Source organism: Hibiscus syriacus, unplaced genomic scaffold, assembly GCF_006381635.1.
Source record: "Hibiscus syriacus cultivar Baekdansim isolate YM2019G1 unplaced genomic scaffold, ASM638163v2 tig00111095_pilon, whole genome shotgun sequence".
NCBI classification, from domain to species: Eukaryota; Viridiplantae; Streptophyta; class Magnoliopsida; order Malvales; family Malvaceae; genus Hibiscus; species Hibiscus syriacus.
This window is the reverse complement of record NW_024062980.1, coordinates 7122792-7129454: the sequence shown is the minus strand read 5'-3', so window position 1 is coordinate 7129454 and position 6663 is coordinate 7122792. Positions and strand designations below refer to the sequence as shown.

Here is a 6663-nt window from a genome sequence, read left to right as displayed (position 1 = left end):
CTTTATTTACACGAGTTTATCGGGCCAAGTACTTTTCAAATAGTGACTTGTTACATGCTAAATTAGGGAGCAAGGGCTCCAATGCTTGGAAGGGATTTTTTTAAAACACTACAAGAATTGGCACCAACCTTCTTTTTGCGAGTTGGGGGTAATAGTAAGGTTCGTTTGTTTGAGGATCTGTTGTGTGGAACGAAACCGATAAACTTGTCAGGTACCTACACTGTCTCTCAGCAGAGGGACATCCCCTGTGGTGATCTTGTGTTTAGAGATCAACCATAGTGAGATCCAACCAAGGTTCGTAATACCTTGGCTGAAGAAAGTGATGTAGAAAGAATTCTACAGACACCGGTAGCACCATATACAACTGATAAGATAGTATGGGGGCAACCATTCCTTCGGTAATTATTTGGCGAGATCCACTTAATGGTGGAAATAGAAGTCTACCCATGACATCCACCCACATTCTCCATTGTGGAAAACAATTGCAAAACTAAAAGTGCTTCCAAAGGTACGTATTTTTATTTGGTGGTTAGCACATGTGCCATTAACTTTGGGATATAGAGTGCGACGTGTAGGTTTAGGTGAGGATGTCTTCCCTTTGTGTACGTCGGCTGTGGAGATAACATTACACATGTTCAGATATTGTTCATATGTACGAGAAGTCCTATGTTTGGCTGGTATTCCAGGTACAGTCTTGAATTCACCAGTTCAGACCGTTTTAGTCTGGTTAGAAAATGCATATGCTACGTTTGGTTTGGTTCCTTTTGAAGAGCTTTTTATCTTGCTTTGGAACGTTTGGAATGGCAATAATTCTTTGGTGCACGAGGGTATAATGCAACCCACTTGGCTAATTGTAGCTAATGCTAAGGCGTTGCATCAAGAGTTTATTGGGGCGCATCGAGGATAACCTTCTCAATATGATGTTGTTGATGTGGTTGCTCAATGGCGTCCTCCCCGAATACATATGATTAAGTTGAATCCAGATGGTTCCCATAACCCATCACTCTAGTTGAAAGCAGTTGGGGTTATTACATGCAAGGAATGATCCTTGGTGGTTTGACTATAAATTCAGATGGCATCCCTGAACTCATATTTGCATAACTAGCTTGCTTAGTTGCTGCTACAACCTTGCTTTATAGGAGGAATATTGTGATATCAATATCGAATTAGATTCATCCACTGTCGTCAATTGTTATAATAATTTGGAGGGTGATTTTTATGGTTGATATTTGTACTAAATGTAACATTTTTTATAATTGTTCTATTTTGTAAATATCTAGAGAAGTGAATAAGGTTACCCATACTTTAGCAAAGAAGGAATTCGAATGTACTGCCTTTTATTATTTTAGGACTGATGCCCCTAGGTATGTTCTAAATGCTATAATGGTTGATTTAAATTATGGTTAATAGAGTTGGGTACTCTTTTCCCTTTTTAGGACCCCAACCCTCAGGTTGGTAGTAGGGGTTTTTAACGAGGCCCGTTTTCTTTAAAAAAATTAATAAAGCGGTTTGATTGAAAAGACTAAAAGATAGATGGTTCAATTGAAGTCATCCCATTATTAAATGATCATATGTATAGTTTACCCAATTATAAAAGATAATTAAAAATATAATTTAAAAAAACAATGAATAATCTTGTTGTAATTCTAATGATAACATGTATTGCCATATAATATTGAATAAAACGCAGAATCAATGGCCATTTGTTTTTTTCACAAACAGGCAAACCAGGATAGTAGTACAAATTTATTTCGCAACTTGAAACGTGATTACACATATTTATTCTCTCACACATAATTTAAAACTCATAATAGAGTTTTATGTTGATAGAATACACACAATAGAAGATGTAGATCCTAATATCCATGCATGGATGATGGATGGAACCACATGCGTCAGTTTTCTTAGGAATCCAAGTGAATCATGCATCTCATACCGATGCCCCTAAGCATCAGGTCAAGTGCCTTGTTGATTTCAACAAAAGGGACCGAGTTAGTTATGAACTTGTCCATATCCAGCCCCAACTTTTGCATGCATGCTTCATCATCAATACCATCCGCATGCATACATAAATACATGGAAAAGAGTTATCATATAGGTCACCTTGTTCAAGTATTTGTCGACGACGAGAGGAATATCAGTACGGGGCTTGTATTTGCCATAGAAAGCACCTTTGAAAGTCCTTTCACTCAGTAGATTCATTGGATGGCTCTTGAATGCATCATCGATCTTTTAGGGTACAAATTGACAGCAATGATCCGAGAAGCCCCACAAACTCTTGCACCTTCAGGGGTCTAAAAGTTCAAGTAAGCCTGTAAGGATATAAAAGAACTCGATCGAATAATACTTGTTCCATAGCAGCAACAAGAGGTACTCACAGCAAGTCCAACAGCACCAAGTCCGAAAATTGCAACAGTTTGGCCCTTTTTGGGCTTAGCACATTCACAGTTGCCCCAAAACCTGTGCATATACCGTAGCTAATACGGAAGACCTTGTCGAGAGGGGCAGTAGGGTTGATCTTAGCGACTTGGCCAACATGGACGACGGTGTATTGGCTAAAAGTGGAGGTGTCAACATAGTGGTAGATGGGCTGGCCATTGATGGAAAACCTGGTTTTGCCATCGGCAAGCATAACACCTTGGTCACTGTTGATCCTTAGCAGATTACACATATTGTTGCCCTCTTCGGACAAGCAGCGCTTGCATTCCTTGCACTCGCCGGTGAAGATCGGAAGAAAATAATTGGCCGGTTCTAGATCCGTTACGCCCTCTCCCACACTCTCTACAATCCTAATTACAAGTTTACAACCACCAAAGTTAAGTCAAATCTATTAGGGTAAAGTATACAAACGGTACCCGACGATGATACTTTGTTGAGTCTCTCAATTATTAAAAGTTATAAAATTGTTACTGTAACACCCATCTCCCATATACCTTTCCGTACATAAAATACAGATGTCACATTATTTTAAAAACATTTCCTCATTTGAATATCTGTAAAAAAAAATTTCTTTTTATAATTTTTTTTAATTTAGTGACAATAAAACATTCATTAAACTTACACAGGTAAAACAAAAAGTAATATTCAAACATTTCATCTTTTTACATCATAGAAATCAAATACTTTTCAGAGTGTTTTTACTAAGTCTATTATATGCCAACTAAATACATCAAAAGTAAACATGGATGCCGTATAGTTATTGATGAGGCGACCCTTTCTTTGTAACGTTAGATGATCTCCTTACTACGCTTGTATTAACACCTACGTGTGAAATTAACACACGCTAAGAACTTTCTTAGTGAGGCATATATAATCGTAAGTAAAATTCTAAACACAATTATATCATGACAATTCTAATATCCATTAACTCTTTCAATTCATTATACACTCTATAGTTTACACATGTAGTGCCAATACAATAATTTCCCAAACTTACTATAATTTACGTGAGTTGCACACCCACTACCAATACGAAAATTCATAAACTTATTATGAATTTCTTAGTTTTGCACACACAACGCCCATACGGAAATTCATAAACTTATTATGAATTTCTTAGTTTTGCACGCATAGTGCCATTTGGTAATCATAATCCATATATTAAGCATCATGCATACATGAAAATCATAACATATAATTACAAAATAGATGCACTCAACTGGCTTGCCTCGCTATTATATCCAAAATGCTAATCTGATTACTCAACTACTTTGCCTTTGCCTTTTGTTTTGCTTGACTCGGGAGCTTGATTTCGATCTACTCAAGCATCCATAAAAGACACGTACAATATAAAATGTTAGTATATTCTCTAACATTGTTACTTAATCAATACTCACAAGTACTATTATTACATTTTCTATAACAATCTTAGCATATATTAAAATTTCTGGCTCAATAGTATCGATACACATACCATGGTATCTATACTTATATATTGTGGTACCGATTCTCCCTTTCAATATCGATACCATTTCTATATTTTGGATCCATGGTATCGATATATGTCTCTTAGTACCGATACTTCTATACTATGGTATCGATACTCTATTACTGTATCGATACCATTTCTGCATTCTGTAAATCAATGGTATCAATACCTTCCTCATGGTATCGATACCCACCTAAGTATCGTTACTAATTACATCAGTATCGATACTGTTCAACTGATTTATTCCAATTTAACCAAATAATATATATTATTCTTCCAGTACCGATACCCTTACCCATATTTTCCATTTTCAGCTCGATATTAACCCCTATTTGGCCAATTTCCCTTGTTTATACCTCCAACAATACTAGCAAACTCTTTTTTACTTATCCCAAGTAACCTTTATTCATTTAGCTACTTATAACATCTACAATCTCTAAGGAACACTTCAATCCAAGAATCATACCACTTTTTCTAACATGTTTCTAAACTCATCCAATGCTCTAATCTTATTTACTTCATTAACAAGTTAATATACTAGTAACATCAATAAACTATATCTTAACAAATCATTCAAAAACCCTTTTCTAATTCTTAAATATTTCATTCATCTCTTAGTTTTAATCTTATTTAACCCTTCCTTAACCCTCTATATTACTCAATGATTCAAAAACTAACAAAAAACAAAAGGAAAAACTAGCCAAATGAAAATTTATTTCCCCTTTAAAGGACCAAAATGCCCTCTTTATTCATCTATTGTTACAATTTAGTCTAAAACACTATTCCAAATCATTTTATCATTCTTTTGTCATATTTCAAATAAATCCTCAAATTCTTAAATCTTTTCAATAAAGTCCCTGACCTGATATTTGGGGTATTACAATTTTCCCCTTCAGAAAATTTTTTCCTGAATTTAAAGAAGTACTTGAAATGAAGAGGTGTAGAAAATGTTTCCTCATGTCCTCCTCTCTTTCCCAAGTGGCTTCTTCTACCTTATGATTCTGCTAGAGCACTTTAACTAACGGAATACTCTTGTTATGCAATTTCTTGTTTTTCTTTTCCAAGATCCGAATTGGTACTTCCTCATAAGATAAATCTGGTCGGATTTCTATCTCTTCAAGAGTGATAACATGAGATGAATCTAATCTGCACCTTTTAATCATCGATACGTGAAAAACATTATGAATCTTGTCCATATCCGGAGGCAAAACTAATTGATAAGCTATTGGTCCGACCCTTTTTAAGATCTTATAAGGTCTAATGAATCTCAGACTCAGCTTTCCTTTACTCCCAATTCTCATAACTTTCTTCTAAGGCGACACTTTTAGAAATACTTTGTCTCCCACTTGAAATTCAATTTCTTTTCTTTTCAAATTTGCATAAGATTTCTGGCGATCGGAGACTATTTTTAGATTGTTCTGGATAAATTTCACTTTTTCCTCCATTTCTTTCATCAAATCTGGGCCAACTAGGTCTCGATCTTTTAGTTCAAACCAATTTAATGGTGTTCTGTACTTATTCTCATACAAAGCTTCATACGGGGGCCATCTTAATACTAGATTGATAACTATTATTATAAACAAATTCCACTAAAGGCAAATACCTTTCCCATGATCCTTTAAACTCAATCACACATGCCCTTAGCATATCCTCTAGTATTTGGATAACTCGTTCTGACTGCCCATCGGTCTGCGGATGAAAAGTTGTGCTGAAGTTTAATCGAGTACCCGATACCTCATGTAAAGACATCCAGAATCTTGAAGTAAACCTTGGGTCTCGATCAGATACTATGGATATAGGCACTCCATGCAATCTAATTATCTTTTATATACAACTCCACATACTTATCCATCGAGTAATCTACTCAAACTGGAATAAAATGAGTCATCTTGGTCAATCTGTCCACAATTACCCATATCGAGTCCTTTTTACTTGGTGTCAAAGGTAGACCCGAAACAAAATCCATTGTAACTTGCTCCCACTTACACTCAGGAATGGATATCGGTTGCAAAAATTTGGAAGACACTTGATGTTCAGCTTTTACTTGCTGACATGTCAAACATTTAGCAACAAACTCTGAAACAACTCTTTTCATACCAGGCCAACAATAACGACTATTTAAGTCGTGATACATTTTATTCCCGCCTGAATGCATCGTAAAAGAACTATAGTGTGCATCGTAAAGAATATCTTTCTTCAATTCATCATTATCGGGAATACAAAGTCTTCCACGGTAACATAAACATCCATCATCTGTCATCTCAAAATCCTTGGCCTCTTCTTTTCCGACTTGCGCTACTATCGCCAAGCACTTAACATCTTGACCCTGCAGCTCTTTTACCTTATCCAAAAAAATCATCTTTAATTTAAGTTTAGCAATCAAGGAACCATCTTCCTCTAAAGACATATGCGCATCCAAAGCCCGTAAAGCTACAAAAGTCTTTCGACTGAGCGTATCAGCTACCATATTAACCTTTCTGGGATGATAATCAATAATCAAATCATAATCTTTTAAGAGCTCAATCCATATTCTCTATCTCAAATTCAACTCTTTATAAGTTAGCAAGTACTTTAGACTCTTATGATCCGTGTAAACATGGAAACGCTCACCGTACAGATAATGTCACCAAATTTTTAACACAAACACTACTACTGCCAATTCCAAATCATGTCGGGTAATTTCTCTCATGATTCTTCAGCTGTATTGAGGCATAAGCCACAACTTCCCTTCTTGC

General features: G+C 35.7%; 1 pseudogene; it reads right to left on the bottom strand.

Moving 5' to 3' along the window:
* Positions 1 to 1738: 1738 nt before the first annotated feature.
* LOC120152870 lies at positions 1739 to 6395 on the bottom strand (annotated as a pseudogene).
* Positions 6396 to 6663: the final 268 nt, after the last annotated feature.